Here is a 26,889-nt window from a genome sequence, read left to right on the forward strand (position 1 = left end):
ACGTCGTATCGATATTTTACGTAAAATTCGTGATAATTTTTACACAAATAAGATATCGAGTAAAATATTATATTGCTTTGTATCGAGAGAGAGAGAGAGAAAAGTATTGATATCAGATAATTCGCGAAAACTCCCGAGGAAGAAAATTATAAGACATTTCTGTCGTGTAACAACAAGAATATATTTATACATATGTCAGGAATCCTCCGCGCGCAGGAATTCTTCGTAAACACTCGCTTACAGCCATCTGTTGCTTATATTTTTCACCGCGAATTTGTGATGCTTCGTCTCTTGCGTCATTTGCCTATTCGACAATACACTCCCAACTTGATATGCGCATATATTTTGTACAAATATATTATATTATACGCATGTTCGACACGCGCATAAAATATAAACCTTCGTCTAACATTTCTTCTCTCTCTCTCTCTCTCTGGGAAAGTTATTTTCCATGTATTATATAATATTGAACGCGGCGTTTAAACATATTGTTTACCAATTTTATTATAAATTATACAGAAATAAATACAGAGATAAATTATACAGAATCTCCAGTAAAAATTTCACATTTCTTACTGAAAAAAAAAATAAATAAAATCCTCCCTGTATACAGAAACCTGTTGCAATGAATATATAGTGTAATAAAAAAGTTTTATTATTTAAAATTAATCACCCGTAAATCTATTGTATGTACCAAGGTATTAACTGATCTAGGTAAAAAAATCGCCGCTGCGATGTGCAATATACGAAGAGTAATCGATGCGAATTTATTACGGCGAATTGAGAAATCGCATCCTGTCGTGTGTGCACGCATGTGCGTTAAAGTATCACGACTGTACAATACACTCGTGTCCACTCGACCGCGAAATTAGCTCTATGTTCTGTCTCTCATCTCCGCTAATATCGCACCACGAGAAATCAAATTCGAATGTATGGCGTAATTAAGAGCTAATTCCTTGCTCTAATCCTCAATTTATTGCTCCTACCGATTAACAGAAAATTGATATTAAAGATGGGAATGCTGATTTAACGTTACGTCAGTACTTTCGCGCTTACAAAAAGCATTTATAAAATCAACAAATATATCAAAATTAATTAATATTATATAAGTGTATTATATTAATATTATATCAAAAATATTAATATTATATCAATTATGTAAGTATATTAAAAATATATAATTGATATTGTGATTGTATAAAAGTATAATATATTTAATATTATATATAATTATATTATATCAAAAATATTGCAAATAGATTTCAAAATACCAAATTTCCTTAAATATTCATGTCATATTATTGAATCAAGATAGAACAGATCGTTCCTGTCAACGTCAGTTAAGATGGAATATTAATTAAATTCTCTACAGCTATTCTCTACATTGTAGTCAGTATTACGATTTAAGAAAAGACGAGCGGCATCGGTTGAAAATTCAACAATTTCATTCTCTGATATATTCCTATAGGAAAAAGAGTACTTTAACGAAATGGCTGGATTTGAAAGCGATTGTTTCCATAAACGCTTTTATTCTTCAAAATGACAAAAATATGATTCACAAGACCATATAGGAATAAAAGATATATATAAAAAATATGCCTTTTCCTACACGAAGGTTTATATATTTCCTAGAGATAACTCGGTTTCGACCTCATATGATTTCGCTGCGAAATCCTCCGATATTGTACATTTTCAATGTCGAAGTTTCGCATTGGCGTTGTCATTCGCAACGAACGATTGAGATGCGAGATTTCGAGATTGGACAGGATAGAGGAGCGAGATAGATCAGGAAGAGACCTTCGCATTCGATCAGCGTATATATATTTCGACAAGCGGAGAATATTTGTCACTGTCGTTATGAATAGTTGTATATGTCTCATGCACAGAAAATGGCTCGTTGATTTTTGCTCTTTATGTCTGATACTTTGGCATCTGAGTTGGAACGTGATAAGACGTGCAAAATCGTGAGAAATCGTGAGGACTAGAGGAGAAGTCGCGGAAAATTTCGCGTGAAAATTTCAAACTTTAAAATTAAAATATTTCGAAATTTTTAAGATAAAAATCACGTGACAGCTACAGATGTAAAAGAATTATTACGAGCATCTGAATATTAAATTAATGATTCTAGTAACTCTGTAATAAATCGCGAAAAAAGCTAAATGCAAAACCATTCATCGTTATTCTAAATCGGATATTTCTCTCTCTCTCGCCATCTTTGCCGAACTGGAGAAATTTCGTCCCAGCGGATATTTCTCTCTGATGCGCGAGATATGCCGGGAGAGAGATTGCCATAAGTTCTCGACTGCGACGTGTGTTTGCACGAAAGTAGATGCCTTATATATATCGGAAAAATACTTGGCGCACAAATATACGCCGAGTAGTTTGGAATAGTAGAGTAGTTTGGAAAATCTGACGCGCGCGAATGTCCCTGACGTGTCGTCAATTTCAGTACCTCTCGAGAGTCTTACTTTCGCGCAAGCGATAACAAGAATATCCGAATATGATACAAAAATGAAAATTATTTTCCAGTTTTATTTCGCAATCAGACACTTGCTTAGGCATAATTAAAATCCAATTTTTCGCAGAACGGACTCCTGCTTTCTTTAGCAGCTCTTTGAAATTTTTTTCAAATTAATTTTTCTCAAATATAAAATAAATTTTCTGTAATTGTTTAATCAAAGTTTTTAGAGAATTGCTTATGCATAAATTTACACAGATTAAATTAATATAAACCGGTGAATCGGATGATTCAGCATCATCATAATCAGTTCGATCCTAAAATGACATCTCTTTTTTTGTTTTAATATTTCGCGATAAAGTTGACGTTTTTCGAGAGTCCATAGGAAGAATGATTGCGATTTCGACAGGGTCAAAGAAATTGATCAAAGAAAATGTTATGATGCGTGAGAACGAATAAAATGGCGACGATGATAGAAGTGAGACGTAAAAAGGAGCAGACGTCTGGAATTGAATGTCGACGATGTATCATATTAATAAAAGGACACGCATTATTATTAGGAGATATATAAGTTCATATTTTTTCACGTCACGTAGCAACGCGATGGATGTTGCATTCACCCAATTGATGCGTAAAATAGAAGAAAGAAATTGATCAAATATATATTTATAATTTGAATTAATCAACCGAGATCTAATCCGAGATGTATTGTGTAAAACTGTGTGACGCAAAGAGAGGCATTTTTGACGTTCAATACAACAGAGAACAGAGCCACAATTTCAATCGATTTACATACTTGACATCTTAACTTGAAAATATGTGTATTTGAACAGATCCAGAGAGTCTATGCCAAGCAAAAGATAAAATCAAGTAGAGGTCTGTATTAGATCACCTCTGAAGAGAAGCAAACAAGTGGTAGTTTCTAAGCAATCGCGATGTACAGTGTGTCGGTGAAAAGAGTACTCGGTGTGTGTCAACATTAAATCATCACATATACACAACTATTATAAGTCAAAATTATAAAGTACAAAAAAATATGGTATCAAACATTCATACAGGAAATGTTTATCCAATTTTCAAAAAATGTCACTCTCTCTCTTTCTCATTAATTTTATTAATTTCCGAACACTCTATATAACGAAGACTGTGATATTATCGCATATTATGAGCGTTTCAATGCCAAATGACGCAATCGCTTTTCAAAATGTCGATTCAGATTCAAATGCAATTCAGATGCAACTAGTCAGGGTTGTTGGCACTTGCACTCTGCAAACACGCGATCTAGATTATCTAATATGGCAAAAGAAAGCGTCGTTTGCCAAAGTTACGTGCATAAATTGCGCAAGCACCAGCGATAGATACTTTCATAATTCTCTTGAACGGAGAGTGTTGTCATTGACTGCAACTGCAGTCATTGCAGTTGCATCGCGAGACGAGATTGCGTAAAATGAGAGTTTGGCCGCCCGTTGATTGATCTCGACACAGCAAAAAGGAGGGAGGAACAAGGTCGAAGAAATAGCACGCGAAGAAAGAGAGAGAATATCCACGAGCACGAAAAGGCAAAACGTTACAAAAGAGAGGAAAGAATAAGGATCTCTCTCTTTACATTAAAAAAGGAGGAATGAAAAGCTGGCGCGGGAAATAGAAATGCAAAGCGCAAAAAATATGAAATGAGAAACGCAAAATATGGAAAAAAATGCAAAGATAACAGTCCGAGAGAGAATTATAATGGTGTAGAAAATAAAAGAAAAAAAAGGAAGAGAAATCTATTGTGCTCCGAAAAAAAATTTGCTCTCGAAGGAATAGAAATATCGCGACAAGAGACGCATTTGAAAATGTAACGAGTTTAAAATAATAACAGCAAAATACGAACGAATGTGCTTTACAAATAAAAAAAAAAAAAAAAGCAGATGAAGATAACCCGAGGGTTTCGAGTGCCAGAGAGGGCAGAAAAAAGAGAAACGAGCGAAGAGAAGGAGAGAGAGGGAACGGAGGGGAAACTCTCAGAGAGAAAAAGAGAGAGAAAGAGAGAGACGTTGAGGAAAGAGGAGTCGTGACGAGACGTAATGTTACCAAGGAAGACAACGACGGATAGACAGCGGCGAACAGAGAGGAAGGAAGAAAGAAATGGACGTGAACTAAGGCAAAGGAAGAGAGGGACTCTCTCGAATGGCTGCTGGCACCAAGCAGTCTACTCCGCTCACCTCGGTATTCCCTCGAGCAATGTCAGACCTCTGCCAGAGCCCAAGATTGCCGCTCGGTACTCGACTCACGCTCGCGCGAACGTTGCGAGCATACAGGGTATGAATTCTCGAAGTGACTAATACGCGAAAAATAGCGAAAGATGTACCTCGTTCGATCTGTCGACAGACAGCCCAAACGCTGAGATAATCCCTAATTGTTCTACATGTATTCGTCATTCTTAATTTATAATTTTTTTTCTCGAAAGTTTGTAGTTATAAATAAATACATATATACACATATAAATATATATACATATATATTATATATATATATATATATATATATATTTATATATTTATTTTATTTATGTATTTCAGGATAGAAGAGATTTCCAAACTCTTTAAAAAATTCTCAATTTCCCCCAGTGTCGATTCTTTGTCCGAAAAGTTTTTCAGTCCCAAATCCTAAACCATTTGTATATATATTTAAAAGAGAACAAATACTCTCTCGGATTAAGAACGGATTAGCCGCGAAAAGCGTAAGGATTTACCTCGCAGAATTTAACATTGTTGTAAGTATATAAGTAAAACTCCTTCTTGAAAACTATTAAGATATTAAAGAGTGAATTGATTTGCTTAAGAGATTATTCTAATGTCAAAATAAAATTTCCCCATTTATAGTAAAGAGAGTCTTATACCCTTCGCTTAATTTCGTCCAAATTTGATTTGAAAATTAAAAGAAACGATGCAAAAAACACGACGCCCAATCAAATTTTCCTTACTTATTCTTAGCTTACAATTTAGTTGTCATATTTGTATATTGTACCTATATAGTGCATTCAGTTTACAGGTCACTTGACACGCAACGATGTCATAAAACTCGAGTGTCACGCTTAATTCGTCCTTTCAAAGCCGCGGAGCAACTATTTAAAGAGCGATCTCTTTTAGTTCGACAAGAACAAATTGAGCGACTCTATTCGAAGGTTCTTTGATTTCATCGCCAACTTCTCGTTCGTGTAAAACAGCTTGCGAGCTTATAAAGCCGCAGATTATAACTTTTACATTCAATAAAAAATGCAATATATATATATTTATATATACGATAATACATATTGTATATATTTTCGAGATTACGAATTAAATTAGAAATTTTACTAAATTTATGTTTAAATTAAAAATTTCTCTATATAATAAATTATATATATATATATATATATATTTATTATTATATATTATTATATATATTATTATATATATTATTATTATAATTTATATACATATAATAATAAATTTATATATACATATATTCACTGCTCAGAAATCTCTAATTTAATCCGTAATCTCGAAAAAAATAGCGCGAATTATAGCCACGAGAAATGTAAGATTTAACACCATTTTTTACGGCAATCTGTATATTTACTTGCTTCTTAAGCTTCTCGCTACGTTTGCAGGAGATAAGAATTAAGATTCAAGCGCTATAAAGATGAATAATGTTATAAGAAATATGAGAAAAATGTGATAAACTCGCGATTCTATTAGTAATTGCTCCAGTTATGTAAGAGGAAAACGGCTCTAATTGTTCTGTCTTCGAATTGGCGAATTAACTCGCCGGAAAAATGTTATCGTTTCGCGAAATGCATCGGTGAGTCACGGGAAAACAATGTTGCATCATCGCTAGAATTATCATCGCTCTCTGGTAATTTATCATCGCTCTCTGGTAATTTATCAATATCATGCGCGACGAAGACAAAGCAATTGCAATTACGCATCGCTAATTATATCGCAAATAAAAAAAAAAGAAATTACCGTAATTTCTCTCTCCGTTAGACCGTGAAAGTCTCTAAAAGGCTACATTAAATTTATGATACTTATTAAGATCTCCCGCGTATAAAGCGATCGTAAATTCATGCTCGCGCTTCCCATGGAAATAAAATAACTGTTTCACCATTAAACGGAAATATATATATTTATATTTATATATACATATATACCTGGGAAATCGAAATGCGTTTCAAGAAAACGAGTAATAATTTTAAGAATGAGGAGAAAGGGGAGAAGAGGAAGGAGAGAAAGAAGGGGGACAGAAGAACTTCGCTTTATTCTCCAAATGATCATTAACATGAGCGAAGGGAACTCGCGGGTCGGGAGAAAGAAAGAGAGAAAGAAAGACTCACGGAATTAAATAGAGATAGTTTCTTTCGTTCGGCCGGAACGGGAGCAGTTAACGTTTTACGCGCGACGACTCTGGGATCTCGCCACGGCTCATAAAGTTTCCCCCTTTCTCCCTCTCTCTCACACTCTTGAATTCCGGGGGGAACGCAGGTGTCGCCGGAAGCCGTTTTACGAGTCGGCAGGAAAACGTAAATCGGGATACGACCTTCGTTACGCATCCGAGAGAACGGGATGTTGGAAGATTGTTTCGAGCCGCTAGCTTAAAACTCTTAGGCGTAACAGAAGAGGAGGAGGAACGGAAGAAATCGCGCGAATCAAAAGATCGGACCCGTTGATTCTACCTGCGCTTGCTCGCGCGCGTAAATAATGAAATATATGTACCTCATCGGTGATAATAAAATGACGACGAAATGAGCGGAGGTTTAAAGGCCAATCTCGCGCGCGACGTGACCGTAATTTTGATGAAATTCGGCAGACGTTCTCTCATCTCCCACGACGAGAGGCGAAATGACGAGATCCCTCCCTTCCCTGTTTCCCCTTTTACGACCGCGGGATTGATCCGAATGCCGTTGCACGTCGATGCAAGAGCATCGAGGAGAGAGACTCCTGAATGCACCGAACCAATCGCTGGGAGTGTCTTCTCGGAATCCCTCGGATGCATTTAAATGCCCGCGTGCTCGCAAATAAACGCGATTGCCCCATTGAATACTATTGATTGCTGACATATAGTATATGTATGATGTACATCCACGCTCGAACACGCGGTGATCTTTCAAGACGGTGTTACACAATAAGGTGGGCGTCTACGGTTTACCTTTAATTAAGCGAGTTATTTATCGTGAACCCGGGAATCCCGTCGTGGGAATCGTCTGTCAAATTACCAAAGTGCATTATTCTTCGCCCATCGTGAAAATGACATCGAAACAACTCGATAGGGTGAGAGAGAGAAAGAGAGAAGGATTCTTGATATTAATCTGACAGATTATATTATTCCAGCGAGACTCTTTTATTTGAATTTTCGCAAATCAGAAAATATCGCCCGTTTACGCATTTCGAGATTATTTATTTGTCATATATTTTTATATATATGTATAACAAATCAATTGTTGATTTATATATAAAAATATATAACAAATATAAATAATCTGTTATAAATAATAATTATATATACACATATAAATATATAATAATGTATATGTGTAATAATTTGTTATATATATATAATATATATATGTATATATATACAAATAAATAATGTATACAGAGGATCCTCGATCCTATCGGTTTTCAACCGGCAAATTGCAACAATAAAAATTAGCCGAACACTTTTTGATTGATAAAAAAGCAAAGTCACCATGACTTTTTTAAATAAAATCATCGTGTTTTTTTAATAGTAATTTTGATCAAAACAATCAAGACAATCAAACCGATCAAAATGATCAAAATGATTAAAGCGATCAAAATAATATACCTGATAAAAATGATCAATACAATCAAAATAATGAAATTTGTCAACATGTGTATGTCCAAAGCAATCAAAATAATTTCAATTACACATACACACACACACACACACAAGTTTCTTTAAAAACATTTATCAAGCTTGTCAGCAGGAATCGAAACGCGTTATCTTTTCGCGACGATTTTCGAATCTCAATGTAAACGATACGCGTAAATAATCTCCACGGGTTTCATTTTCTTTTTTTCCCCCTATTCATAATATCGAAATGTCTCCTTTCATTCGCAACTAGAGAGCTATGGTCATTTCCTGTCTCCCGAGCGTCGTTTCAAATTCAACTCGTCAAAATTATACCGATTTCAGCGCTTCAATACAAGGCTATATTCAGGACTTTAATCCGCTCCCGTAAACTCAATGCCGAGACCATATGACAGCCCCAATCTCTCTTCCTGTCTCCTCTGTGTCGGGAAAACGTCGAGATATACATACATACATACATATACATATAAGAGATCGCCGTTCGCATTTCAAACACGAGCGCGAGCAATTTTTCCTCATCAATATGTCCGCTTAAAAGCGCGCGCTCGATATTTCCGCGACCGAGCAGTTTCTTACTCTGAATGGTATATAATTAACGAGCATCGCGATAACGGTAAAGGACGCCGATTTACAGTTGCGGACGGTCGTTAACTGTCGTCGCTGATCGAAATCCGGAAGTGACATTTCGCGAATGCGAAATGAAGGAGAGAACGTCGTCGATCGGCGAACGAGGACGATTGACAGGGTCGATCGATCGATCGATCGAGGGATATCAGGCGCGATTCCATTCTAAAGACAATGTCCCGTGCGTAACAGGTCTTTGCCAAGGACAATTACCTATTAACATAATTATTGGCATAATTGACGGCTGACCTCATCGGCAAGCAAGAGAGAAATTAATCTTCTTTGCATAAAAACACGCCACTTCTTCTGTCCGCTGAGTAAGTTTTTTTTTCCTTTCCGAACGCGAGTGATAAAACGTTATTCGCGCAAAACAAGTTCTATACTTAGAACATATGTATATGTATAATGAATGACTAGAACGCGCGACTTTAAACGTCGAGAAAATAACTTGACGATCTTGCGCATGCGCGATTAGTTGTACATGTACTATTTATTATTATTAAAAAAATAATACATTTGCATTTAAAACGATGAGTAGTAACTTTTGCGTCTCGCAGAGTGGATCGTACATCTTTTTAAATAATTGTGCAGCGTAGATCAGATTTGTGTTAAAAACGCTATTAAGGGAACCATCGAATATGTCTCAATATCACGCAAAATTGCTTACATTTTGATCCTATCAAATAATTTAAGAACTTTAGTTTAGGTACTTTAACTTAACAATGTTATGAAAGCTAGATTTTCAAAAGCGCTGATAACTATTTTGCGAAGCAGTTTAATTATAATGATATAAATGAAAATTAAGTGCAATGTTGTAAAGATGTCAAAAGTGATTTTACAAAAATTGTGTGACATTTTTCTGTATATTCATAAAAACTGAATTTTATCTCCAAAAGTTTGTATTTAAACAGCTTTATTTAATCATATGGTATTTCAATTAAAAATAAATATAAATTAAATATTAATTAAAAAATTGTATTTTCACAGAAATATAATTATTTTGACATTATACAAAATTCAGAATTTCTCCCATAAATGTCTAAAGCTCCCTTAATAAGAATTTACTTTTATGAGAGTCAAACATATTTACATATTATTAAATCTTCATCTTTTACGATCTCTCCGTTCTTTTATATTGCATTACAAAATCTTTATAAATTTAGTCTTTTTAAAAAGAGTCTAGAATTTTTGTAAGTAAATGGTTGATTTTAGGAATCAATATATACATATATATAAAATTAAAAAATAATAAAATAAAAATATAATATCTATTTTATTATAGTTTGAGAAACATCAAACTACTAACCAATTTATTCAAAATTATTCATGTTAAATTGAAAGTGCATAAATTCCTGATGCATATATAAGTCGAAAATGCAGAATAAAAGTTCATCGTACGAGACTAAAAAAATTGACACTAAAAAAACCAATATCAATTTTCCAATTTTTCAAGTCAATTTTCTTAAAAATAAAGCCTCGTACAAAAAAAATTTATTCTATATTTTCGATTTATTTTCGTGCAAAGTATTATCTTTTTGGGTCGTATTACGTTTCCCGATCTATCCCTTGCATATATAGTATCGTTTATATACAAACCGACTTGGGGAAGACGTTAATTTTCGCGGCCAGGTCGGGTCGGGTCGGAAAAATAGAGAAGCGCGTATATATAGTTGAAAAAACACCGGCAAAGGGAAAATAAACTAGTCTAGTTTAATTCGACCGCCGCCGATCTGACGCCACATGGAGCCGGTGCGCGGTTGCAGTTTGTGTATCGGGAAGGGAAGGAAAAACCAGTTCAGAGAGAAGGACAGAAAGGGACTCTCTCCCAGTCCGACGAATGGACGGAGATATGGATAGAGAGACATGTGTACGGCATTTTCTAGGAAAAAAAAAAAAGAAAAAAGCCGACGGCTGAGGGGGATGAGCGATGGCGGAAAAAAAAACCGTGGGAGTGTAACGATTGGAGAAGCGATGTATTAAACAAAGGAATTAGAACGTCGCTTTCGCGTGTACGTGTGACAGAAATATACATATAGCGCTACTCTTTTTCCACATTTACGATAGAATAAACTTATCGCGGGCGAGAGCGGTTTTATATGTTTTAACTCTTTCCGACTGATTCACAGCTTCACTCCGTGCTACATTAGTTTCCATAAATTACATCTATTTTGCTTTTAAATTTCGATCATTTAGGGTTTAGGGGAGAGAGAAGAGAATGATAATAATTAGCATTACAAAATCTGAATAAGAGACAATTTACTATACTTTTGTGTTGGAAATTTTAATTTCTGGAAAATTAATTTATTTTGTGTAAATTTAAATAAAAGTAGTAATTGTTGCATTTCTAATAAAAAATTCACCAGTGTAAGGCCCTGCGCACAATAGAAAAAATATTAGGAACAAATATTAAATATTAGGAATAAGAATTATTTTAAAATAGTAAAATCGAAAAAACTCTGATATAAAAATACAAATTCGAGTATAAAGGACTAGTAAGGGCTAATAAACTACTAAGAGTCCTTTATACCCGAATTTGTATTTTTATATTAGAGTTTTTCCGATTTTATTATTTTAAAATAATTCTTATTCCTAATATTTAATATTTATTCCTAATATTTTTCCTATTGCGCGCAGGGCCTTAGAATCGATAATGTATTATGCAAAAAAAAATGAAAAAGAAAGAGGGGATATACAGACATATACATTATTCACTAATCAAATATTACTAACAAATTTACATTTCGAATTGAATCGTCTGCAACACTCCATTGTTACTTATGCAACAGCATAATGCATATTATATTTAAACATACGCACATAAATGTATATAGAATTACATTTGACAATTATGCATGTAACATATTATGTTACAATATGACATGTACAACAACCAAATAAACATACCATTACGGATATAGCCAGAGGGAAAATTAAATCAGCGATGTTACAATAGTCTGATCTCGAGCTCTCTCTCCGCGGCTGCGACAATTAATTAACATTTAGCACATTCCCGCAGCGATAACGAGATGACGTGAATCGAGTGCTGTTGTAGGTTCAATTATTAACTACATTACGATAACTGCTGTATAAACATCGCGCTAATACGCTTTTTTAAGGGCCAGTTTCACCATCTCCGATTAAATTATATTTTTCTCTCTTTTCTCAGATACGTTCTTAAAAAGAGACAAAGATATAGTTTAATCGGAGGTTGAAGTTAATCGACGTTGGTAAAACTGGCCTTATTATGCGATTTTCCGTGAAAACATCAGACGCGTCCGCCGGAAGGACGCTCGCTCGTTCATAAGCGGAGTCCTGAATGAATCCTTAATTGCGCGCATCCAGCGCATATTTATCCGGCTCTTTCTCTTAACCTCGGAATACCGACGTGTGTGCGCGTATAATGTATGCTTCCACCGGAATATTCCCGCGGTCTGAAAGCGGAACTGTACAACCGAGTACGAGCTGCGTTAGAAATATTAGGCGCACGTGTGCGTTTCATTTACATATATGTAGATCCCATTCAAATGCGTGCATCGCATTTATACGTCCCACATACAGACACACAGCGGAATCGTCATATATTATGTATTACGATGCAATTCTCGTGAAAAAAAAATCGCGCGATTTCTCCACCCGTTAATCTCATCTGTCAGGAATATATCGATGGTGGAATATCTTTACGCCGACTTTTCTTTTTCCGAAGGAATCGAAAAAATGTGCGAAATCTTTCCGTTATATTAGGTCATTAAATAATGTAAAGTTTTTAAGTAGTTTAATTTTTTCAAATTAATAGATGTGAATTCTCTTTTTCTTTCTCTCTCTTTCATTTTTAATTTTATCCAAATTGATAGATGAAATTTCCGGTTTACTTATTCAGATATACGTGCAAAGTGGGTTGGTGAAAGGATATATTACGGGCTAATTAGATACGTCGCTGTTAAAAATAATGCAGCTGATCATAACTCGATAGATAAAAAACAAAACAAAACGCTCTAACAAAGCTCACTATTAATATATATCAGAAAGAGTGTCAATCTCTGTGAAATAATCACGCGTAAATCATCGACGCGATGGTCTTCCGTCATCGTCCACCGTTTTACAGAAGATGGGGATTAACAGCGAAGAAAATTGCTGATTTGTAAATTATATTTTTGTATCTCGTAGTATTTCATTCACGCTTTATTAACCTAAAAATATAACCATGCCTTTAAAAGTTATACACAATATTAATAATTTTTTACCATTTATAATTTTTACGATAGAATTTTTATTAACAAATCTCATGACGAATTAAAAAGTGTTACAGTCGTAAAAAAATATTCTTATAGAGAGAATAAAATGTGGATGTAAATTTTATGGCTATAAAGACGAAGTAAAATCAAGAGATACTTTAAATTCAATGATAAAAAGTTATTTGCCCCAAGATCAAACGGTTATTTGTCCATATCTTGGGAAGATCTGCTATTTACGCCAAATTGCGAAATTTTATACTCCTTTTCGTCTCCTGCAGCAAAATTCCGATCTTATGTTACGGAACGGCGTCAATAATCGCTCTAGCTTGGATAACGGAATGGAAAGCGGTGTGCAAGCATATCCCATTTTACGGCAGCAAATACGAGAGAGAGGATTCGCGGAGATAATGGAACGATTGGAAGAGATGAAACGACGGAATCACGACTCCTAGAGTGTCTTTCTCTCTCTTCGAGATCGTCATTGGAATTCCAGAACCATCAGGCTCTTTGTTGAAGAATAAACTCCCTTACCGAATAGGCGAAAATCGTGCGAATCTGTATGCGGCAAAATAAATATCTTTCTTTGGTGACAATCGATGACGTTTCGATGGGGCGCGAGGAAAAAAAAACGCCCGAACAGGGACTCGAACCCTGGACCCTCAGATTAAAAGTCTGATGCTCTACCGACTGAGCTATCCGGGCCTTGAGAGATAGACTACCTCTAGGCTTTCACAATCCACTTGCCGAAACTGCTATCGGTTCATGTAAATTTGCAGAGAGATAACACGCTCAGTCACGTGGAATAAAAGTTTGACAAGCGCGAGCACCTTAAATATACTTAAAAGTATTATTTTTCAATATATTTTTTAGAATAATTTTTTATATAACAATTGTATAAGTTATATGTGTATATTTATTTATTTAATAATAACTCTATATAATAATATTATAGATATTATAGAATTAGATATATGTATTCAATTATTTTTCTATATTCAATTATGTTTAATCGTTCTTCCATGTTAATGTTAATTAAATAAAATTAATAAATTATATATTAAATAAAATTAATAATTATATATTAAATTATATATATTAATATTTTATCATATACATTTTTTACACATATTTCATTATAATTTTATATATATATATATATATATATATATATATATATATATATAAGTTTACTAAACCGCTCTAATATGTTATTCCTAAAAGAATGCCAATAAGTACTAATTGATAGCGCTCGTTCATTATGTGCCTCAGCGTGTTATCTTTGCAAATCCCTTGATTTATATTAATATCTTGGAATTAAAGCAATTAGTACCGTTCTATATATAACTGCGAATAGAAGATAACGTTACGTGTTCAAGTATGGTATATTTGTGGGAAGATATTCAGGATCTATAAATGCGAATCGCATTGTAAATTACAAGCAATATTGCAGTGGAAGTTAATCGATCTTTCGGAATTTTCCAAGAAAACCTGGTATTTAGCTCCAGTTTTTCAACCCCGAATACATTAACTCGTGCGTTGGTTATAAATTACAGTAATTTTGCATGTCAAGCAGACATTTTATCGTATGCATCAACATTATACGAGGTATTATCAAATTGTGGTCATTATTCCTATTTGTCATAAACAAATGTTTTTCATATTTTTTCATCTAAATCTGTTATGTTTATGGAAATAAGTAAAAAAATTAGATTTTATCTCATAAATTCGTAAAATTGAATATTAATAATTGCGTTCTAATATTCCATCATTTCCAGTCTAAAAAAAAATTAATCATATATCTATTGAAACATCATTGTTCCTAATTTCTTATCAAAAATTGCGTGACGATAGTTGTAAATCTATTTTATAGATAAAGAGAGATAAAAAAGAACCGTCTTCGATAAAAAAGAAAAAACACATTTATGAAATATCGTTTCACATTCTTGTGACAAACCTCTCTTCCCCGTAAACAAACATCGTAGTCCGGCATGCAGATTCGAATGTGCAATACGGATTGTTAATTTACGCGCGTCATCGAATTTTATCACCGACGTGATAAACGAGAGATCGCGCAATCGTATCAGCGGACCTGTTTTTCTAGCAAACACGCACAGTCGGTGATTCCGTAGTAAAATGCAGTTGATTGATGACCCTCTCGTCATGTTTCGTCATCGCAAACACACACATACACACAAGGAACCTTGTTACATCTTTTAGAACACGCGTGCGAAGTGATAATTGAATGCATATTAGTATTCTTAAATGTGATCACGTCCTTTTCTCTGAACGTAACATCGCTATTGTTTATATCTCGTTGACTGCAATATGAAATTGTCGAAGACGCAGTAACGGTCCACGGCCTTGACACGAAAGGTTCACGGCTCATCGGAGAGGTCAGGTCCCCCCGGACAGATTATCGCCGGTTAATTAAATATGTATAATATGGCTTCGCGTCGTCGCGTTGGCTGTTTGAGCTGTTTGAGAGAGAGACAGGAGAGGATTCTCCTTTCGCGGCTCAATAAATGCTGGGAAATGTAATATGCATAGAGAATTTTCTCTTAAAATTTACCCTGAAAATCATGGTAATCGTGGGACAATATGATATAGAAAGAATTTTATAAGAATTTCTCTGATTAATATTTTTATCACAATAAAAATAATATCTATCACAATAAAATATAAAATATGTTTGATTAATTTTACTAAACTGCATGGTAAAATTAATCAAACATGTTTTATATTTTAGTGTGTAGATATTATTATTTTTATTGTGATAAATATTATTAATTAGAGAAATTCTTATAAAGTTCTTTTTATACCATATTGTTCTACGATTACTATGATTTTTAGGGTAAATTCTAAGAGAAAATTCTCTCCGTGCATGAAGAACCTTTGCACCCAGTGTGTATGTATGTGTACGCAATTTCGTCTACAGATTATTATCTATCGCCGTCGTCTCTTGGTTAATCGTAATCGAATTTGTAATGATTTATGACGGAAACATCGAGTTTTCTTTTTTTTACGCGGTGAGATGATCGAATCGAACTCTAAATAATAAGCAGTTAAAAAACGTCTCGGTTCTTTCTTTCCCTCTTCATTCACTTTTTCTTCCCTTGCCATTTGCAATAACCCGAAACGGACATCGAGAAAATGTGGACACCGAGAGAAAGACAGATGTGTAAAAAGAATTTATAATACTTATCTACGCTGTGTTCGCTCTCATATTTTTTTTTTCTTTTGCTTTGAAACAATAAAAATATTTCTCCGTTAGCAATATTTTCAGATAAGCTAATAACGAGAACAACCGCGATAAATTATCCGACGGATGTATATATTTCCGCGTCATTTCACATAAAAAAAAGATATTTACTCTTATCGACGGAACGCTGTGAATAAACCATAATTCCACGGATTCAGGGTCGTTGTCCAGATCCAACGTCAGAATTTCCCGACGTAACGATATACCTGGCATCGCGCCAGAGTGACTTCCCGATGTGTCAACTTCTCAATATTACGCGATGCGACAATAAGCGCCTTGTTCGAAATAATTTCGCGGCTTTCCCGAACAGCTGCAGCGATAACTAAACAGTTGAATTGATGGGAGATGATGGACACAATGATGTTTCAGAGGTCCCTTATCATACATATCGATATCATCACGAATACATATATAATATATAAGTACACGTATCACGTTTTGGAGTAAACAGCGCTTTCTTCTCAATTATATGAATTTTCTATTACATTGCATTCTAAAAAAATATAATTTATATTTATTATATAATTTATATTATGTCATAGCCTTTTACGAGAACGCGATCGAAATTGCTTAGAGGTAGAAAAATAAATAATTTTAATCGGAAAGAAGATGTTGGGAGAGAGAAACGTAATGTTTTTTTTTTCTTTTGCAAAAATGCGGAAATTATAATCTTAAAATTAAGTAAGGTTGAATTAAGAATGATCCAATTTTCCGCTCGCGTTACATTACGCAATATTGCACGATAATGTCGCTTTATCACACCGGAACATGATAATGAATGATGAAATGACTGGCGATTATTTGGGAGCATTGGTCATAATTATCGACACATGCAATACTGCATCGAATTCGCGTCATTTTGATGATTACGTACGATTCGTGGAATCGTACACAAATGATAAACTCGAGCAAAATCGAATAAAAATCGAATAAAAAACACTCGAGAAAACGATTAACGAGCGATGACAACAAAGTCCTTAGACTACGTAACATGTAAAATGACTGAATTTATTTCTTTTTTTTTTCTTGGCATCTCAACCGTTTTCTCGATCGTTTAGTTTAATAAATAAAAGATAATTTGATATACTCGTGATGCGATCTGAAAAATATAGATTGAACAAAGCAGCTAGAGTTATAACTTTATCATTAATTTCGTGAATTCTTCTATGTATCTTTTACAAAAAAATATACACGTGTGTTGCAATAAAATAGATTTAATAAATAAATTAAAAGAAATTCATTTTTTAGTCCTTTTCTTTGTAGAATTAAGTGTGAAAGAAAAAATATATATTACAGTTCTACATTATATATCCGTCAGTGTTTTATATACGTGTGAAATCTATAGTCGGGCAAAGTTTTTATCCTTATGTGAGACTAGAAGAGTTCGGGGATTAACTCAGAGAAGTCCTTCTCTCAGTAGTCTATCGTATGACATTCTTCGTGCAAAAAGAATGGGAAAGGGATGAGAAAGAGAAGAGAAATCCAATGCACCGACACACTGTTTCTAAGAAACTCAGCGTGATAGAACGAGCCTTTCTTGGAAAGATGCCAACCGCGTCGAATCGCAAATATAGGTAGTTCAATGCTATCCTGATTCTCGATTATGCAATTCTGGACTGATTCAGCTTTAATTGTCATCTGGATTTTTTTTATAAATATTCTATGACAATAAATTTTTGCAACGATAAAAATATGACGGTAATCAATAAAAAATGCATGCATTATATATACGCATTTAAAGTTCATTGTTAATTGTCAATAATCTGTATAAAAAAATAATTATAAAATGCAGTTTTATAAAAATATTTATAAAATGCAATTTTATGAAAATATCTATAAAATATTATAAAGTGTGTGGTGACAGAATATTATTATATAATACATTAGAATATTTAAAAAATATTGTTTGTAATTCTCGATATTTCGAAAATCTAAGAAATGAACTATTTGTACAAATGCATAAATAGCCTAATTCAATCGGAAGAGATTTTTTATATCAGAATTGTGCTCCATGTGTCGAGTGAACTTTATTTATAATCAATAAAATAACATTTTTTTATGTATGATAAACGTATGATAAGCGATGTAATCTGATAAACTTATAATAACTAGCAAGATTCTTCGTTTACTTAATTTTATTAGGAAAAATATATTTGAAAATAATAATTATTGTTATCATTATCTTGCAAATAATAATAATAATAATTATTATATTAATATATTTAAAGATAATATATCATTTTAATTTCTATTATGTAAAATATAAATTTTACCGTTTTTTAATTAAAATAATTTTAATTGCATTTTAGTAATTATAAATTAGCAATTTTATATATAAGCGTAATTTTTAAATTTATAATTTAATATAATTTCCAAAATAATTAAAATCTTGCTCGAAATACTCAGTGTTGCATCACGCGAAAATTGTATTAAGTAGAACAAGACGTGCATTGGTCAGCCATGCATTGGTCAGATAAATATGTAGCTTGCTAATTTCCAGAATATTTTTACTCTCGACGATTTCGAAAAATTGTCTCCGACAAGAGAGCTGTCAACATAAGTAGGTGAACTCACAATCAGTCGGTAGAGAATGGGACTTCAAGTCTCATGACAGACCCTAAATCGCATAGCGAATTCAAGCCCCACATTGAGCAAATATACTTTTTCTTTCTCCCCCTCACGCGATTAAAGAGATTAATGATAGCCACCTGTTCAAGGCTGCCCTAGGATGAATCGGTTCGTCGACAGTTATCGAGGAGTGTAATCAATTGTATGATCATCGGCGAGCGGTCGCAAAAATAATTGCATTTTTATGTATGCGCGACAAATATTGATTTTTTGCTTATCACAGAGTGTATTTTTCCAAAGTACGCAAACACGTGAAATCTTTACGCCATAATCTTATCGTGACAGACTTCGCGGATGAAGAGCTCGTTGAGCGATATTGCAACGGTATATTTTCTCGCGATAACGGCACATTCTTGATCCTATACTGTCAATCCCAATCGGCATCATGCGTTATTAGTTATTACAAGCTCTTTATTTCATTTCATTTGTGGATAAACCTTTTCCTCTATATTAATTATTATAATATATTAAAAATATATTATAAAATAATATAATATATTATAAAAACATATTATATTAATTATTATGTTATATTAAATTAACTACTTTATGTGCTTATAAAAAAAATGATAAAATTTTGATATCGGTCGATTTTCTCGATGTAACAACCAAATATAATTATTTTATATGAAATGCATTCGATGTCGCGTTATTGCAAGAGTTCGATGATATCTAAATACACACAAAATACCGTCACATATGTATCTATTCCGTAGACGGAAAGAATGCGTGGGACAGGTGCGTGTGTCGTGCGAGAATTCCGGATGGGGAAGCAGAGGGGCCGCGAATGATAGGATCCAATTCGGCGATGCCGAATAGAACACCGGGAGTGCCAGGTGTTTCGAGAGGGTTATTTTCGATTGCAGTTTCACCGAGTGCCGGTGCACCCGGGGGCGGGACGTCCGGTATTTTTAGCGATCGCGGCACGGCATGCGGCCACACCACCGCGACGTTTCGACACGGCCCGAAATAAGATGTTTATCGAACCGCTCGAACGGAATCATTTTCCTAGAGTTTAGGAAGGAAGCTGCTGACTCTCGAGAAGGTTGCGCGAGAAAAAGGAGTTCGCTTCCGCGAGAAGCGAAACGCGCCGGAAATAGATTTTAGCGTGCGCTCGCTAATAAATAAATATCGTTTTTTTTTTCCTTCGTTTCTCCATATTATGTAAAACACCATTTAGATTGTTAGAATTATTTTTGAATAATTATTTTAGTAACATAAAAATAAAATATGTTCTTCTTCGTACACAGAGAGAATTTTCTCTTAGAATTTACCCTGAAAATCATGGTAATCGTGGGACAATATGGTATGGGAAGAATTTTATGAGAATTTCTCTGATTTATATTTATTACAATAAAAATAATAATATCTGTTATAATAAAATATAAAATATGTTTGATTAATTTTATCATGCAGTTTAGTAAATATAATATATAAAATAAAATTCTTTCCATACCATATTTTCCCACTATTACCATGATTTTCAGAGTATATTCTAAGAGAAAATTCTCTCAGTGTACTGTTATATTATTTATCGTATTATTTTATTTAATTACTTTATTTTGTATAATTTTATTATACAAAATAAAGTAATTAAAAATAAAATATAATATAATATTATCTAAAAATAAAATATTATATTTTATTTTAATAAAATTTTCTAGCAATAATTTTATTATTAGTAATACAAAAATAAAATATGTTTCTTGTACTGTAATGTTATTCATTGTATTATTTAATTCAATTATTTTGCGGTAAAATATTATTTAAGAAAAAACATCAAACCTGCTCGTAGTTCGTCGCATATGAGATAAATATATATAAAGGAGTTATATATTTAAAAAAATACAGGTTGTGTCAAATGTATCGAGACAGAATAATTCTCTTCCCCTCCCTCACTATCTCTCTGTTTTTGATCTGTTTAAAAATACGTTATTGTGGATTGCGAACGGTTAAAATTCGCGTGATTATTTTCGCAGACCACTTCTCGAATGCTCGCGATTATTTCGGGAAGCAACTACATTCCACGCGAGCGTTTTCTAAGACTATCTCTACCTATTTGTGTTAGAAACGCGACGGATCGTTGACCTCGCACACCGAACTTAAAATCGCGCGCGATTTCTTATCGACGAACAAGATGCGAAACGATGCGTGAGAGACATCTCGGCGTCTGATTCTTCGTTTTCAATCGCCGACGAGTGACGCATTATGTGAGTTGCGCGCGACCTTTCCTTAGCACATATTTTATGTCTATGAGGGTATATAAAGCTGCGGCTAGAGAGTCTCGATTAGGCTTATCTCGCCCCCGGAGATTAGATACTTTCCGAGCGCGCAAGTCGCTCTTGCGCGTTTATTGAAATGAGGTGATGGAGAATCGTGATTCTCTCTGGTAAACATCGAGCAGCAGGCGTGGCGCGCCTTTATTTATTCGCCGATCGATCGATCTGCTCGAACGCGGCCCTGACAAGCGGGACGACGTGTTGAGAAAACTCAGGAGGATAGCAATAGCGCATTCGCGTCTAGGAGTGCAAGCAATATGTGCAAAAACAATTTGCGTGTGTATTAAGAGCTAAATTTCTCTTCTTTCTTCTTGTCATACTTATTTTACTTTTTTCCATAAGAAAAGTTTTATTAAATTTATTAAATTATATTCAATATTAAATATAAATATAAAATATTTATATGTATTATATAAATTTATATATATATATAAATTATTATTTATATATAAAAAATATATATATAAATTAAATAAAAAATTTATATATATATATATATTTATAAAATATATATTTAGAAAAAATAATATATTTATTTATGCAAATTTAAGACTGTAAAAATAAATTAGTTTTACGCTGAAATTAATTCTCTGTAATTTGATAAGCCATCCAAAAGTCTAAATCTCATTTCGTTACATCTTTATTTCGAGATGCGGAATTAGGTCAATGGTCCTGAAACTCGGCTCACATTGCAAAGCATTCCGGAACTACGAGAAGCACGCTGCGAAACTTCAAGCTGCTTATTGACTTGTTCTTTTGCTTCGTCGTTCGAGTTCAAGAGTACACGAGTGGCAACAGATGGCGAGGACTCAAGAAAAGTTCATCTCAAGAAACTTAGAGAGTCGAGAGTAACCCATGCGTTGAGATTCTCTCTCCGAGAAGTAGTTTATTGTTTATCTTCGCGCATTAAAATACAACTCGTGGAGGAGCCATTCTGCGAAACTTAATTGCAGAAAAAAAAAGAAACGACGCAACGTCTTAAAAAATAATAATAATAATAATAAATAAATGCAAATGGATTATTGCGTAAGTTTGAAAATTATGAACTCGCGTCTCTCTGTTTTAAAAGTAAGATAAAAAAGTTACAAGGTGTTCGTTTTTTATATTTTTGATGCTCGTGTCTTATTTTTTTCTATTTCTTTTTTTTCGAACCATTCAACGATCTAACGGCGTAATATTCGAAGACAAGGATTTCCCTCGACGAGAAGAGAACCTCAGAACTTTGCCGATCACGTGTGCCGTGCATGACGAAAGTGTGAAGTAAAACGACGCGTGTAACGAATTTATTACGATCGTTCGCGAACGGAGAACCAACGAACTGCCAAGTCGCCGCATAGTTCACTTTACTTTTACACGGCGATTATACGAACCTGTTGCCTCGTAACTTCAGCTCTTTTTCAACTTTTCTAACTCGTAAATGTGTAACTATTATTAGCCACGAAATATATAAATAAGTACAAGTAGTTCCTGTTAGTTTAACACTTCGAGTAAAGGGGACACACATATTCTGATATTCTTTGCGTTCGAAGTTCTCTCGAAATCCTCCGACTTCATAATACAAAGTATCTACTCGAAAAAAAATTGTTTGGGATTTCTCTCACTCATCTTCCTGGTACCTTCATTTAAAATTCCAGATAAATTAAGAAAAGAATTTGTGATTTTTCAAAATAAGTTTTTTTTTCTATTGTACGCGCTTTCTAATATACGATTGTTAACTTGACAATCAGCTGATCATCGACAGTTTGCAATATAAGGATAAAATTCTCAAAGACACAATTTTGAAAAAAATTCCTTAAGTCTCAATAAAATTCTATGAAAAAATTCTTTTTAAAGTAAAAAAAAATCCCTAATTTTCCCGATTTTTTTCCAAAGGGTAGGACACCCTGTAATAGCAATCATCGATGCCTCAATATCGAGACGATATTTTTGTATCCTAATGTCCGCGATTGTGAACGCGCTTTTAATATCCCAGTCACTCTGAGACGTTCTATCATTCTCTATTATTTTGTCATTTAATTGTATCTCTTGCGGACCCTTCTCAGGCGAAGTGCTTCGCGAAGCGAAATTGAAGCCGCGTAGCATGAGGTCGTCACATACATACCCGGTGATAATGTGAATCGAGTGTCTTACGCACACGTACGTGCAATACGCACTGCACAGCAACGTAATATGTGATGTGGGTGACGAGCAGCGAATATTTCAGAGAATATATACCTGGCTCCATACCTTGTCTGACATGAGTGCCCTACATGCTCGAGATATATCAAGCTATATCGAGATCGAACCGCGGTATAAAGTTATATAGCAAGAAAGAAGCAGGCGTTGCCTTAAAAAGAGCAAAGAGATTTTGTTCCACAAAAATTATTATTATGTAAATAATAATATTATTATTTTATACAATACAATAATAATAATTATATATATATATATATATAATATTACACTGAGAGAATTTTCTCTTAGAATTTACCCTGAAAATCGTGATAATTGTGAGACAATGTGGTATGAAAAGAATTTTATGAGAATTTTTCTGATTTATCACAATAAAATATAAAACATGTTTAATTAATTTTACTAAACTGCATAGTAAAATTAAATCATATATATTTTATATTTTATTGTGATAGATTTATTATTTTTATATACCATACCATATTGTCCCACGATTACCATAATTTTCAGGATAAATTCTAAGAGAAAATTCTCTCTGTGTATTATTATATAAATTATTATTATTATACAAAAAAAGAAATTGTGAAAAGAATAAAATTTCGTGGCAAAGTTCGTCGCGAAAAATCAATCTCTGTCTCAAGAAACAGCGTCAGAGAATTCATATAGTGGAGATGGAGACCGGGTATGTATGTGTATATGTGCTGTGCTTATTTCTCCTGTTTGCGTTGGCAAGAACGTCCAGCATCAAGTGGTTGCTCTACATTGTTGGAGCATATGTTAAACGACGCGGCGGATTTATAGATAGCAGAAATAATAAATGTCTGCGCGCATTCGAGGCCGTACGATACCTGTAAAACCGTTTCACGCGTCCAATCGTTACGCAATCCCTCGACGAGGCAAAGTGTAAGAACACCGCGTAACAAATACATACACACGCATATGATTATCTATTCTCGTCTCGATTAAAGAGTATAAAATATCGGGTTAACAAACGCGACTTTCTATTTTTATACTTTACTCTGAAACATTTTCTCGTACTTTCTTGCGAACGACTACATATCTATTGGCGGAGAATATCTCTCTCTCATGGATCGTCGAGAGTTGTCGGAGTAGAACCCCTCTATTATTAGATTCTCAGCAATATTTTGTATCTTTAAGAGGCCGTTAACCGTTTATAATTATAGCGAGTATATGCGCTCTCTGGGATATATATATACAAATAGAGCCGGTTAATTTCCTATCTATCTCGCCGGTTCGCTTCGAGAGCAGTTGCGAAAAAAAAAACGTCTGGAAAGCTAATTCTTAATTAATGACACGCGTAATATTCAAGGAACGTATCGCGCGATCATTATTGTCGAACCTATACGGCCGATTTTCTTCTCTCGCGAGTGAAAGCAGAATACGCTATACTATATGGAGTATAGGAGTGATATCTCGCGATATTTTGCAAGTTATATACGTGGCTCGCTCGCGTGTCCGCTTTCTTGCGAGATCATATTAATTGCAGACTCGCGCCCGCTAATCACGAGGGGGAGGGGGGGGTTCCTCTTTCGTTCTCTCCACCTCGACGATCCCGGGAACTGCATTCATCTAATTGCGATGACCAATGCTCCGAGAGCGGAAAGACGCATTCTCTTTCTGCTACCGTTTTTCTACGCCATTCCCGATTCTCTGTTGTGAGCCCCGGCGAAATTACAAGTCGGTGAAAGCTAGGGTTACGGAGATAATTGTCGGAAATTAACGCGATACTTATCGCTCTCTATAATTGCCAATTAGTGGTAACGATTAAGATCTTTGCGCGTATCATAGATTCGTTAATAAGTTAAATATTGACACTAGAACGTTATTTTTAGGCCTCGAAATCAGAAATCAATCATCTAAAAATTAAAGCGACACATACACACATATATATATTTTTTTTAATTAAAAATATTTTTAATTTTTTATTATTTATTTTTAAAAAATATTATTTTAATTAAAAAATATGTATATTTTAAAAAAGTTTGGTTCTAGACACTTAATAATTTTTTTAATTATTACGAATATGTAAATAAATTACACAAAGAGAATTTTCTCTTAGAATTTACCCTGAAAATTATGGTAATCATGAGACAATATGGTATGGAAAGAATTTTAAAAATGTTTGATTAATTTTACCAATTTTACCCGGTGGTGAATTTTACTATTAGTAAATTTTACTATACTTTTAGTAAAATTAATCAAACCTATTTTATATTTTATTGTGATAAATATTAATCAGAGAAATTCTCAGATAAAATTCTTTCCATACCATATTGTTCCACGATTACCATAATTTTCAGGGTAAATTCTAAGAGAAAATTCTCTCTGTGACTGTGTATAATAATATTAAATAATTGTTGCAGATTCGAAAAAAGTACAAGCCTATTTGTCTTGTTACAAGCGGTCTATCCGTGTTAAAAATAATGGCAAATCGCGATAATTAAATATCGCCGTAGCGAGAGGTGAAGCAAAGAATTTTCACGAGAAAGCGCGATGGAGAACGCGGCGTGTATGTGAGTAATTATAAAATTTACAGGCCCGACGCGCGAATCTGACCGATCCTAGAAAAGCGTTTCGCAATACGCCCTGTATAAACAAGCCAAAGATATCGCGCGACGGTTAGCTCGCACACAAAAGTAAAGATAGAACCTCTCCTCTCTTAGTAGCGCGAGTTCGCGCAAGAAGTACTGCTTGTAACGTTGGACGGCCCGACTTTATTTTTGGATCACCGAGTACATCCCGGTTAATGACGGCCCTCTGGTGAATTTAGATTGGATCTTTCCCGTCAATCAAGGAACTGAAGCCGAGGCTGATTAAGCGAGATATCAAAATCAGTTTCTGCTCTCTTGTTTATTCGTCGCGTTAGATTATGTACTTGTTTGTACGCTAATAATTTTCTTATCATGCACGCATTATTAATCATTAGCATTTATTTTTAGACAGTTTCGAAATGCTTCTTTTAAAAACAAGAATATATTATATAAATTTCAAATTAAAAAATATTGTATATATACATTTTTTATTATACAGAGATAATATAATTAACATATTTTTTTTAAGAGATGCATTTCAAAATTGACTGAAAAAATAGATGCTAATGATCAATAATGCGTGTACGATAAGAAAATAGTACATATTTATATGTCGCTAATTATCTGTAATATCTCTTAATAAATACAATATTTAATAAAAATATATCCTTGGGAATATCCATCAAATAATATTATATGTATTACGATTGATTTTACGCGATGACACACGATGACACGCTGACACTTCCTTGAGTGTTTCCGGTTTCTTTAATTTATCTAATTTTTTCGCAGTTTATCTTTAATGAAATAATATAATAAAATTGTAATGTGT

General features: G+C 33.8%; 1 protein-coding gene, 1 long non-coding RNA gene and 1 other non-coding gene across 4 annotated transcripts in view; 1 reads left to right on the plus strand and 2 right to left on the minus strand.

The window, feature by feature from the left end:
- Positions 1–26,889, minus strand: part of Sesn (Sestrin) — a 211,286-nt gene that overhangs the window by 74,925 nt on the left and 109,472 nt on the right. The gene's annotated exons all lie outside the window — the stretch shown is intronic.
- Positions 3,918–5,711, plus strand: LOC145944545 (uncharacterized). Its single transcript, XR_014426692.1, has 3 exons — positions 3,918–4,759; positions 5,020–5,213; positions 5,485–5,711. It is a non-coding gene; the product is annotated as an uncharacterized LOC145944545 (long non-coding RNA).
- Trnak-uuu (transfer RNA lysine (anticodon UUU)) lies at positions 13,797–13,869 on the minus strand. Its single transcript has one exon. It is a non-coding gene; the product is annotated as a tRNA-Lys (tRNA).

Source organism: Prenolepis imparis, unplaced genomic scaffold (genome assembly GCF_030444845.1).
Source record: "Prenolepis imparis isolate NDT839.2.m4 unplaced genomic scaffold, iyPreImpa1.0 SCAF_13, whole genome shotgun sequence".
NCBI classification, from domain to species: Eukaryota; Metazoa; Arthropoda; class Insecta; order Hymenoptera; family Formicidae; genus Prenolepis; species Prenolepis imparis.